Here is a 13,281-nt window from a genome sequence, read left to right as displayed (position 1 = left end):
TACTGTTTGCCTCGTTTCTTACTTCTGCTTAAGCCTCATCCCTACAATTTTATATTTTCCATTGTATTATTCTTTTGCATCATTATATATTTGCATTTGTATTTGCATTTTCGTATTTTTTTTTCCTCGCTGCCTTTTTGCTGCCAAGTAGTATTAGCTTTTTTAACATTATAAAAGGTCCCCCTACAGTGTTTACACTATGGGACCTTTTTCTGTACTAAATATCAATATTTTTGTATCTGCACCATGTATTCAATAAACTTCAAACTTCAAACTTCAAACGTGTCCCCAGATGCACGGGACACAGGCGTTCTTGCATTTCGGCTCCGTCGAAATGCGGCCGCCGCGGCCGGGATTTCATACCGCGACCTCGTATATAGCCGACACCCGCTAAACCACCGCGGCGGGTGAACGCAAATCAAATTTATACACAATAATTTACGTCGTAGTTTCAAATACAGCAATATCTTACTGTGCTCTCCTATGCCCCCAAGTTACTCGCATAACAAATGTTAGTCGTTAGTCACCGGCCAGCTATATACGCTACGTTCTCATTTGTTTGAGGAAGAAGCGTGGGACGGATAGAGTAAATTGTGCGCAGTCGGCTATAACAATGAAACGTGATCGCTTTAAGATGCGCTGATTCACACAGCGCATCTCATCGCATCTCGCACATACACTCAGAGTGAAAAGGGGAAGGCAAGATTTTCACGCTGTCACGTGACTGCCGCAACGGCGCACCACCCGTCGGCGTGATGGCCGCACCGCATTGCCGCAGCATCAGCGTTTAATTTTACCGCCGCCCGCGCGCCGCGTGCATTTTTCCTCCGGTGTGAAATGGAGCTTAACGCGACGTGAACCAGGTCTGTTAACTCTGACGCTCTACAAGTTGCCTCGGCCAACCTAACCACAACACGCCCTCGTGCGCTTTGACTACGCTTAAGTTATGACCGAATGTGCATCACCGGTTTGAGCAGTATCGAAATGCATATAGGTGCTTGCTCTCGTATGTTTAGATTTCTCAGAACGTTGTCGCTCAGGGAGGCCGTGCACATTATTTTACTCGACTCGTGACCACTGCACAAAAGTGAACGGTTCTGAATTTACGACTCGTCCTCATAAAGTCTGCTACTTTGATTATATCGCTTAAAGCAAAATCAGTATGGATCATGTATGGATCCATCGCACATTGGCCACCACTTCAATGCTGACGTGCCGCGCCTAACTGTACCACCGAACGTTGTAGCGCAATGCCTGCGTTCCTAACACCAGCGCGAACTATAATCCCCTGCCTGCCACAGCCGTTTACATTGGTGTTCCTGCACATATAAATTTCAATATGGAACTACTTTCTATAGGGCTGCTTCTACAAGGAGTGCAATCAGCATGGTTGTGCTGCTGTATTGGTATTAAAGTCCCACCAAGGTAAAACAATTTTCGTCACATAAGTTTGCTATAGCAAGCGATACAAGAGATATTCTTTCATTTTCCACCTTTCATAAATCTTTATATTTATTCTTATACACGAGATATTATTATATATACATACGCGTGCGCATACACGTCTGAGTTGTGACCTAGCCTGTTTACCCCCTCTCCTCCCTCCATGCATTTCTTCTCTTTCTTCTGCTTATTTGGTCGCATTGTTCTTGTGGAAAGCAGAACTATTATAATACGGTTAAAATATCAAACTCTTCTAATCAGGTAGTGCGAGCAAGAGACTAACATGAATAAGGTCGAACTTCGCATATTTAGAATAGAACATGCAGTTCTGACTGCTTAATTCTCAATACCCAACAAAACCAAATAAGCTAATAGTTATATTCCGCAAAATATGCATCAAATCTTATTTTACAGAGTCATGATATTTTTCAACAAAACACAGTGCTGAAGACGAGAAAATGCGTTCATAAATTTCGTACCGTATTTCTTCTGTGGTGCTCTCTAACCTAGCTGGTTTTACCTCACACTAACTTTACGGAAGCTATAGGCGCGTGAGCGGTACACATCAACGTGTATGTAAATCACCCTCCGAGAGACTCGACTGCTTCACCTGGCGCAGCGTTGTTTATGAATTTGACGTTATTCAGCCTTAGTGAAGGAACAGCGCGTGACAAAAAATTGTATGTATCCTATTGCAACGCTGTTTACCAGCTAGAGATCGCTTGAGGTGTTGTGCAGTTTCAGTTACCGGCCGTGTCCTGCTTGAACAACATGAAAGCATCTTCATCCTCGTCATCAGACTTTGTTTGCTTGACTTCATTTACAAATCTTTCTGAAAGACCTTTTTCAGTGGATATAGTACACAAAATGTCCTTCGGGTTCCATGGTTACGCTATCTTGACCCATTGCTGCACTTTACATGGTTATTTCGCTATATCAAACAATCATTTCAGCACCACCCTCTTATATTCAGTGCTTGTGAACTACTCAGCAGACAAGTCTTACAAACTGACTTTCACCTTTTAAGTATGTAGCCTGAAAGTTAACATCATCTAAGTAAACCGAAGGAGAGAGATGTTCTTTAATAGATGCTGTATAGATGTTTGACAAAAAAGAGAGAGTGACGCTTCGACAAGGGCTACATCTACAAGGATGCATTAACACCGCGATCGGTTGAGTGAATAAGATGAACTTTAGCTAAGGTAACTGAACTCACTAACAAAAAATGGCATGCCATTACTACGTTCTTTATTTTGTGACTGTCCCATCATGCCATTAGTGATGAAGTCCAGCAGTAATCCGCAACAACTGTTATGCGCAACAACAAACCGAATCGAATCTAACAGCTTTGAAATAATATGACAACTTCTCGAGTTCTGCTCAAGTTCAACTCGAGTTCTTCAAAATTTTACTACAAACATTTTATAGTTTCAACCAAGAACAATATTAAGACCGAAAGTTATATATGTAATACGTTAAGCTCCCATACAGTAGTAACTATAGTATTCAAAGTGCTATTTTGTCACCATATCCTAAAGAAAAGTCAGGCATTAAAATCAAACGAAATTTCTAGCAAAACCACAGCTTCAGGAGCGAAGCCAAAGTAAGAGCACTGCCGAGAGCACGCGTATTCACCAGAAAACTATGCCACAGAATACGGTAAATAAACCGAGGCGTACTAATGACAAAATGTTGGATTGGTAACACCTGAGCATCCGTGCCATACAAGCATTAAATACTTAGCCCACAGTGGTATAAAAGATTGTGCTAAGCGTTGGATTCAGGTAGTCCAAAGAGAGAAGCGATAAAAATGAAAACCTCGCTACTTTAGTCTTCCTTTTTTTTCCTTTTTGAGTGCTTGCCCTCGGTGCAGATTATTCAAAAAAGTAATAGATAAGTATTCGGCGTTTCGAATATTTACTACTCCATTCGTTCAGCGAATCGAATAGAAATACATTTGATTTGTTATTCGAATTTTACGTATATTCGCACACCCATATAGTAGCAACGCCGTAAAAGTTGGCTTGCCTGCATGCATCAAAGTATGATTATGTGGGAAAGAATGTCTTTAACTGAGTGGTCTGCATTGACATACGTAAGAACATGCACATGCGTTGCTTTCTCCACTTCCGCAGAACTGGTTTGCAATAAACCAAACAAGATCACGTGAAACTATTTTCTTCTGAACAACTCGAAAAGGTTTGTTCGGACTAAAGGGTAAACCCTATGAGCGCGATTTTGTGCGCGACAGCGACGAGCGATGGCTTCGAACGACGGATCGGGCCGTCGCTTGAACAGATCGTTCGGTCTTGTCGCGCGATCGCTCGGTTCTGCAAATCTAGAATTTGTCGCTCGTCGCCCGGAAGTGCTATGAGCGACTAGCCAATAGCGTGAAGCCGGAACTGGATGTACATAACTCAAGTACTTCCTATTGTCGCACGGAACGAGCAAACGATTGAATTTTTGTACGTGCAAAGATAAGAACGTACTGGAAGACCTTCAGAAATATTTTATGCTGCTTTTTACAGTAAAACATATCAACTTAAGTTAATAAAGCACACGCCAAGCTAGTTTCGGCGCCTATATTGCTGCCCTATATATAAAGGTTGGTTATATTCCGCACATTTTTCTATCACCTGATTGATAGTGTGAATATGGTCGATTGTTGAGATAGCCTTTACGGAATCCTGCCTGGTCCTTTGGTTGACGGAAGTCTAAGGTGTTCCTGATTCTATTTGCAATTACCTTAGTAAGCACTTTGTAGGCAACGGACAGTAAGCTGATTGGTCTATAATTTTTCAAGTCTTTGGCGTCCCCTTTCTTATGGATTAGGATTATGTTAGCGTTTTTCCAAGATTCCGGTACGCTCGAAGTCATGAGGCATTGCGTATACAGGGTGGCCAGTTTCTCTAGAACAATCTGCCCACCATCGGCAACATTGAGGAGACGTCGCTCGAAGTCAGCGCTCGCATGGGGTACGACTTGTAGGCGACGAGAGAACGTGACAGCCATCTCCATCGCGTCGCTGTCGCGCTCAAGATCGCTTGCATGGGGTTTATACTTTTGGGGGAACGGTATATACTTTCATGTCAGGCACGCATTAATTCTATACGAGTACCTGTTGTCTGCAAGAAAAGAAATCCGTGAAATATAGCGGTTCAAACATTGTATTTCCTTTAATTTAAAGCCACATCACGACGATACATTAAAACGCGCATTTCCTGTCAAAAGCGAACGTGACAAAGTCACAAGTCACTGGGTTTTGTTTTCAGACCACATAAAATTTTTACTGCGCAAGAGAGCGGCACTATTCCGTATAGCCTCGAGCACCCACAGCGATTGCTGCCTGAAAGAAGGAGCGATTACAGACCTCATTACAGCGTTTCACGCGGACGTTAAACACTGTGGTTCAGCCATATGCTGCGTGGCTTTCAATTGGACAAATTTCTGCATTTAATGACCGGGTCTAACGTTTCCCACCGGCAATTTTCGCCGAGCGAACATGATTAGACACATTAGGATGCTCCACCGATGTTAGTATTTACACTTGGTGAGTTCATGCCAACGGGCGATACGTTTTGCAGGCTAATATCTCACATATCTCATCGCTTAAACCATATATATACAAAAACTTTCGTCTTTGCTTTTCGCATTAATTTGAACAGGTGGTTTGGTACTCATTCATATGTATAAAGCAGCAAACTTTGCACTCTGCAAATAGTGTTTGTCAAAAGATTACGCGGCCACAGACCACGTGACTTGATTCCTAACTATAGTTGTCGCGATCGTATTTCTGAGCCTCTCACTGAAATGGACGCGTGTATATATTCGCAAACACGCGGTCACTTTAGTATTACCTGTCGGCTAACCGCAAATACAGGAGCACGGCATGGAACATATACTTCAGTGGAAATCAAAGAATGGCGCGCTTGCGTTTACCACCGTAGGCAGTAAGGATCGAAATTGCGTTCCTAATATGTGATCTCTGGAAAACCCGGCCCAATAGTGCAATTATAGTGCAAGCATGCGCCGCATTGGAAGGATGCAGCAGCATCGTGTCCCGTCGTCCTACCGCTGTTTTATCCCAGTGCTGAATTAAGTGGCCCAAGCCTCCATCCTATACTTCAATAACTTTGCGCCGTCCATCGGCAAGCGGCCGTATAGATGACGTCACCAAGCTCACATTTTCCCGCTTCTTGCACGCCCTAATGCCTCCAGGAAGTGAAAAGAAATAACTTTCTCAATCTCCATCTATTCGAAACACCGCGGCAGTATTGCATAAGGCTCAATTCAACGCCTCGAAACAGATGCGGTCACGTACCCAGTGGCCTGCAACATTTTGATACAGCTAGCTGCGCCTCGCGGCGAGTTTACCCTCGTTTGCGCCGCAAAATTCCTCGTGTCGACACCAGGCCATATTACACTCGCTGCTCGCGCACTATACGATGCTCGCTCGACTGACGGACGTCGGGTGGCGGACGCAATGGAGAAGGTGCGAGTGGGCAGACACAATTAGGTGCCACCTGCTCGGCTTCAATTAGCCTCCTTCCACCAACACTCTTTCAGAGGGGCCGGCTGGCACTACGCCAGGTGTGACGCAAGGCGTCGAGAATAGCGCGCCGCGGCTGCAACGGCTATGGTCCGTCTGCAACGAGCTCTCGGGCAGCGATTCAAGGCCACGTCGCATCGATTCGAGACAACGTCGTCGGAAAGACGCCCGCGACCTGCAACGCTGAGCGAGAGCCACGAGTGTACAGGACCCGACCGAGGGACAGCTTGCAGTATAAGACGGAGGCGCAAAAGGAAAATGAGCTTTAGGGGTTTTCTGGAAGAGTTACAAGAATCACAACTAATCAGCGTCAGCAGTAGACTAAATAAGTCTGGTGAACGAAAAAGACCTCTCCCAGAGACGTGCTATTATTATAGAAATTGTATCTGTACATCAGCTTGAAACAGTCGGTAGTTCGGCTCAACTTCGTTCGCCTGCATCTAAGAATTGAAGAAAGAGACTTCACAACGTTTAGTTTATAACCGTGGTACAAACCTATGACTCCCTGAAAACCGAAGCGCTTTCATTAGACGCTTGCACGCGGATCGTCTCGACGGAGAATGGTCAAGCGTACATGGATGATATCCCGACACGTGCTCATAAACCGCAGTTCAACACATTAAAACGACGTAATACCACCACGTCGAGCGCATACTTGCGTATCCAAAGCAGTCTCGAAAAATCCTACAACGCTACGCAGTCACACTCTGATGACCAGCGCTCGTGACACGTGCTTCTCTCCTAACCTATGCTCCAACAGCAAAAACAAACCTGCCAGTAGCATGGTGTCTTCACTGCTTGCGGTTCCGGCAACGGGTCGCTCAGCTCGGGTTGGGACGATCAGGCGGATCGCAGGACGGGCGATCGGGCAGCTTCGGGATCACCGGTTGAAGGCTCGCTCCGCGCGCGGCAGAGAGAACGCCGCAAAGTTCCAGCGGAAGAGGCGAGAGGCCGCAACACGACTACGACGAGGAGGCGGCAACAACGACGACGATGACCGTGACCGCGGCCGGCGACGGCACGCATCGGCCGGGAGGTAAACAAAAAAACGACGTCGAGAGACAGCCCCGGCCTTAGGCCGCACACGACAGCGACGAGACGGCGATGATGGTATACTCTGTCGTGGTAGTCGTAGTGCGAAGTGCTCGTCCGCGTCCTTCCTTCGTGCCTTTCTCTTTCTTATGGCGGCCGACTTTTGTTTTTCTTCCAGGCAGCGGAGAGGACGTCCGCACGCGAGCACGAGCGCGTTAACTTTGAAGCCGGCCGTTTCGCTGCGGATCGGCCCAGCTCTCAACCCGTATACCGAGGGGGCCGGAGGGGCACCTCCCGGTATCGGTGAGGGGGCGTCGAAGGGAGGGGAAAGTTGCCCCCCACCCCTCTACTAAGGATGCCCCCCCCCCTCCCCGGTTTCAGCCAGCAGGGGCAGCGGTGCGGAGGGAAAGGGAGAAAAGCGAGCAGCAGCCGCGGCAACCACCCCGGAGCGCTCCTCGCTGGCTCAGTGGGCCATCCGGCCGCCGGACCAGACCGAGAAGAAGACGATCTACGGTAAGGAGAAAGGAGCTCATTACGGGATCCCTGGAAAGCACCGCGCGACGGCGGTGGCGGCGACGACGCGCTTTCCTTCTGACTTTTTGCCTCCTCGCGCGGCGGCAACCCGCGCGCGCGTTCTGCGCCGCACCGAAGAGGAAAAGTAATGATGATGGTCTCTCTCGCTCGCTTACTCCAAAAGGAGCGGTGCAGCGTGCAGCGAGACCGAAACCCCGACAGAATGTACAAAAAGGAAAACGGGGGGCAAAGAAATGACCGTAGAAAGTGATCAACACGCGTATACGAGAGCGCCTGCGCGCGCGCCTTCACGCACACATACGCACACATAGGCACATACGCACGTGAGCGTGGTCGCACGGTTGTGCGAAAGGAAAAGAGCAAAGCACGCCGCACGCGCAGGGGAGGAGAACCATCGCCAGAGAAACTGACCCGATTGTTCTAGGTAGAGCGTAGCCGACGCGAAAGTCAAAGAAAGGAAGCGGCGCGTACAATACCTCGGTGCAAACGGCGCAGTATTCCAGTAACTGGGAATGCTCGCAGGAAGCCGGAGATCTTTAGAACAAAGGAGGCGAATGCACTGCTGAGGAGAGTCGGCTTGCAGAAGAAGCTGCTGCGATTTCAGCCGCTCCTCCTGTTCCGACGCTTCCGCCGCAGCGGGGAAGGACGCGTCGTCGTGCGCACACCTCGGGCATGCATGCAACGGAAGAGCTCTCCCATTTGGAGATCGTGAAAGTGTAACGGCCGTCACTATAGCCTCGGGTAAGGCTTTCTTTTTTCCTCGAAACGAATCCGGGACGTCCTTAACGCAGCCAGATGAATCGAGATTTGATCGCCGTCCAAGGCGCCTAACCTCAGTCAGCGATAATCACGACGTCTGGCCAGGCGAAGTAAAGAGACAAAACCCGCGCCTGCTGCTGTGCACCGAACCAAAGTTGAAGAAACAACGTAAATCTAGGCAAACAGTAATGGTGGAGGTAAGGACTTAGACGAAGAAGAGAGACGAACGCGCTGTGAGATGAGGTCCGATAATGTAAAGGTTGCTGAACTTTCCGTATTTCTTAGCGGCTGTATAGTGGGGACAACACCCGGCAGTGAGAACGAAAGTGCATGTGACTTCTCTCTAACTAGACCTAGATATTATAGATTACGACTTGCAACCAGTCATAAGCAGTATGTGTGCCTAATGTATGTATGTATGTATGTATGTATGTATGTATGTATGTATGTATGTATGTATGTATGTATGTATGTATGTATGTATGTATGTATGTATGTATGTATGTATGTATGTATGGCACGTACGTACGCATGCACGCCCGCACGCTGCAAGATAGATAGATAGATAGATAGATAGATAGATAGATAGATAGATAGATAGATAGATAGATAAAGTCGATGACGACACATCATTGGCCCGCAGAAGACAGAGTGGGCACGTGCCTTTCAAGGGCGACCGCGACCTTGCAGCATCCGCCACGCGTCCTACCGCGGCACTATGCGGCAACGCCCCACATGACGCACTCGTTGCGCGCTTGCGCACCACTTGCCTTTGTCTCTTTATAGTATACGTCCCGCGCAGGGCTTATACCTTGAGCACGTCGCCGAAGGCGCTCGCGCGAACAGCTGCGTTCCTCGGCGGAACGCAGCGGCTGACCCGCGTGGCGAGCGGGGTGTCATGACAAGGGCGGCCGAGAAACGCGTCGCCACGCACTGGCGTCTCGGCTCCGCCGGCGCCGCCTGTCGTCGCCCGTCCCGTGTGCCCGCCTGACACGAACTTGACGAGCATCAGAGCTTCACCCCTCCAAAAAAAAGGACGAAGGAAGGAGCGAGAAAGGACGCTCCGAGGATGATTAGCGATTCCTGAAACTGGCCGCGCGCAGCGGTCTGCGTTCGTCTGAAGACACCGTGCCGCGTCGCAGCAACGCGTAACCCCTGCGGTGTGTGCGAGTGTGTCACCCTTGTAATGACGACCACACACGCACGCGCGCCGTGCGAGCGGGCCTCCGCCTCTGCTTTTGTGTTTTCCCCCAAAGCGCAAGAAAAGACCTGCCGCTTCTGGCGAGAAGTCACGTGAAACAGCGTGCGCCTGCTGAGGAGTCAGCCTGTATCGTTCCTACACGCGCGCGTCTGATGGACACTGAGCCCTCCTCTTCAACGCTACTGCTGAGAGCAGGAGGTCAGAAGAAAGAAAAAAGAATCAAAGAAACGCAAAGAAAGGCGAGCGAAAGAAGAAGCTCCCTACAGGCGAGGGAGGCTCCCTAATGAGGAACACGAGAAGTCGCGAAGCCGCCTCGTAAAGCGTCGCCCTTTTCACGGACCAAAACCTCGGTGATCAAAGGCGATGATCTGGGAAAAACAGTATTGTGCTGCCGCTTACACCGGGCCCGTGTTGTTGGGGGTGACGCCCCGCTGCCTCGAGACATCCCGGCGCGAGAGGAACCGCCGCAAGTGAAGCTCCTTCACAGCCCGACGGTCTCCGAGTGCGTGTGAACGCGCGGTGCAGCCCGTTCCGTGTCTCGAAGTCCCGCTGTGTGCAGCTTGAGCGCGGGACGGTTGTATTCGGGTAACGCCGAACGGCGCTTAAAGCCGCTGTTAGAGCCGGACAAAAACGCAGTTTTCTTTCTCTTCCTTATGCTTCCTCTTGCTTGTGCGCGCGCGGTAATTAAACGGAAGTATGCAATGGAATCTACGGAACATTGTAGCCAAGTTTTTTTTTTTTCTTGGAAGTACATACGGGTCTCGGTAGTTGTCACCATCCGTTGACAGTAAGCGTCTGTTTCTTACGCCACCTCGCGCAGGTCCCACGCTTGAAAGAGATATACCTCGCGCAGTTCTTTGACAGCTGTGCTATAAGGCAACAATTATTAAAACGAGCCACGTTTTAGAGTGATAATTGTTAACTAATTACAGTCCTAACCGGATTCGATGCCTCCGGAGCAGTCGTCATCATAGCACCTTGTACTTTGTTTCATATAGAACTGCACGCGGCGGCTCTACATATAGGAATCACATCGCGATACATACCGTTCGTACATATAGGTATATGCAGGTATTCGTTGTTTTTGTTTTGTTTGTTATACTACTTTACTGTAATGTAACCCACCCCCTGCGTAATCCCTGTGGCCTTGAGTGTATTCAAATAAACAAATTAATTAATAAATACATATTGCACTTCCTCAAGCGCTACAACTGCTCGTAAGCTTGCGGATAGTTGTGCTTGCACTTGAGAATAGCTGTTAGTAGTCGTGGAGGCGAAGTGAAAGTCCGCCAGCGCGACAAGATCGCATATTCAGCAAAAAGCGCCACTCAGCTGCGAACTAATCAGGAGCGCTGCATTAGAGCAGTTCAGGATCTCATTCAAGAGCTGCTTTTGTAGAAAAAGTGTAAGACGCTATTGACTCAACTTGCCTTTGTTGGCAAGTTGTGTATATGCACATGACAAGACACGCGGCTCCTAACGAACGAGACCGTGATATGGATATATTGTGTAATTTAACCCAGACGCGGCAAACAACGAGCCACACACAGGTCTCGACCGCTTATAGCAGCATACCTCCTACAGGCACATCCAGCCGCGCACACCAACCTCGGTCACCGGCAGATTGCGTTGAAGAGCACTTCACCTCAGCGCTGCTCAGGCGGCGGTGAAAACATGCCGCGGCAGCTCTGCACAAGAAAAGCGACGACACATGTCCCGCTGCCATACATTGCGGCTCATCGTGGAGCACAATGAGCGCGTTCTTGTACGGCCCGGCGGACGCGCAGTGCCCGCGGAAGGACCTGACACCAATGGAGATCTTTCGCGCCTTTCAACGGGCGGACGAGGTGCGTGAAACGGGAACAACAGCGGAACCAAGGTGTGGCGCCCGGGGACGTCCCGAAGGCTGTTCGGCTCCGAACCGTTCGTGTTTCCGCGGGCACTCTCACTGTGATCCGGGCGAGAAAACGTATACGCTATACGAGCGCCGAGACGCGAACTAAGCCGCTAATGTTCGCGTGTAGGTGTGTCACAGCTCTGCTGGTGCATGACTGGCGGCGTTTGGAGCTGCGACCGATGTGACAGCGGAGCACCTCGTGCAGCCGGCGGTTTTACGACCTCTCGCGCAGCTCGACAAAAAAAATATATATATGTTCCAAAGAGCGGGCGTATATGAGCAATAGGGGAACAAACATTTCGTTTTCAAGCAACGGTTACTCGTAATGTGCGGCTTCAAACATGACGTGTAATGTTACAAGTAGCTTTCCTTGATGAATATTTCATCTCATCAAACACTTTCGCGTCACGGCCTCTTGCAAGCGATTTGAAGCGACTTTCCACATTGCTAGTGGGGCGCAGCAGGAAAACAAGGCGCACAATGTTTGTGCTGTTCTCGAGTGGATTTTCCAACGTTGCCTTCGCGTGTCGCTATGCCAATCGTCATTGTTTCTAAGTACTTCTGTAGCATACGCAAGACGCATGCCTGCCGATATGTTTCGTGGTAGTAAAGAACATGAGCAGCACAGCTTTAACTTAGCTAGGCATTCTTTGGCTAAGACTGCTATTCAGAGTTGTGAGCTCAGCCTCCAGCGTATTATCCAACCTTATCCAAAAAATAAGATATTGAGAAATTCAACTTGTACAGTCCAACAAGGAATCGGCAATAGACCTTTCATTGGTAGGAGAAAACCGCACTTGTCCGGGCTGTTCCCCGTCAGAAGCCAATGTCCATGCTGTCGCTTCTTTATTGCGCTGAACAAAGGCTCAAAAGCACGCTTTTGAGCGAGAATTCACGCAGGTTCTCAACAGTCCAGAGGTCATTATGGCGACGCCCAGGAACGGTCGTTGGAAACATCTATAAGTTCCAGGGTATTGCAAATAAGAATATATACCGGTAGCGCATCAAGCCAGAAGCACGGCGGAGGGAAAAGAAGCGAACGCTCTGCATTGCGGAGACAGTGCCCATGTCATAGAGAAACCTATTTTCTTAACGACTCTTAAACCGAGTAGTCACTGTCGGACTCCGGCCGGGTAACCGGCCATTGTAGTGAGCGCGTTTGTCTAAACATATTGATGTGTTTTATGTGCGCCACCATGCAGCAGCGACCAAAATGTAAAGCTGGGAGACTTGGACCCAAGAGCTGCGCTAATGCTAACAGGGCACTGAGCAGTTTGCAGTGAAGCGTCAGTCCTAACCTAACCTAACAAAACCTATGGCATAATCTAATGAAGTATTCCCCGCGTTGTCAGTTTGTACGTGCAAATGACAGGATAGTTACAAATCGTCTACTCGAGTATCCTCGAAACGTGCCTTTCTTTAACTCGACTGGCAAACTCAGCTTACATTTAGCGCAAAGCGCAGTGAATTTCGTTGCTTCGTCCAAAAGCGCGAACATGCTACGTCGTCACTCTCTCTTAAGAAGTTACAGGACATGTTTGGCTACTCACTTCCATCAAGTATTCCGTTATTCAAACCGCAAGCACATCGCGCATGAAAGAGAACAGGGTATCGTGCCTCTGGAGTATGCGTTGTCAGATGCGAAAGCATTTATGTACATTGAGCACAACCGTGTCTCAATCTTACACCTCACAATATTTACGGCTGTAGTTTCCATTCTCTATTTATTGATAAAAAGAAATGTGTCATTATATATATATATATATATATATATATATATATATATATATATATATATATATATATATATATATATATATATATATATATATATATGTGTGTGTGTGTGTGTGTGTGTGTTCATAA

At 48.3% G+C, this 13,281-nt stretch overlaps 1 protein-coding gene across 3 annotated transcripts in view; it reads right to left on the bottom strand.

The window, feature by feature from the left end:
* Positions 1-13,281, bottom strand: part of LOC142571917 (transcription factor Sp9-like) — a 172,715-nt gene that overhangs the window by 18,233 nt on the left and 141,201 nt on the right. Inside the window, exon 1 of one of the 3 annotated variants that reach the window (XM_075680629.1) lies at positions 6,764-7,278. The exons of the other annotated variants lie outside the window; for them this stretch is intronic. The gene's annotated coding sequence lies outside the window, so the exon portion shown is untranslated. Of the gene's footprint in view, positions 1-6,763; positions 7,279-13,281 lie in introns of those variants that run through there. 3 annotated transcript variants of the gene reach the window in all.

This window comes from Dermacentor variabilis, chromosome 2, assembly GCF_050947875.1.
Source record: "Dermacentor variabilis isolate Ectoservices chromosome 2, ASM5094787v1, whole genome shotgun sequence".
Taxonomy (NCBI): Eukaryota; Metazoa; Arthropoda; class Arachnida; order Ixodida; family Ixodidae; genus Dermacentor; species Dermacentor variabilis.
The sequence above is the reverse complement of the archived record's forward strand: the minus strand, read 5'-3'. Positions and strand labels throughout refer to the sequence as shown.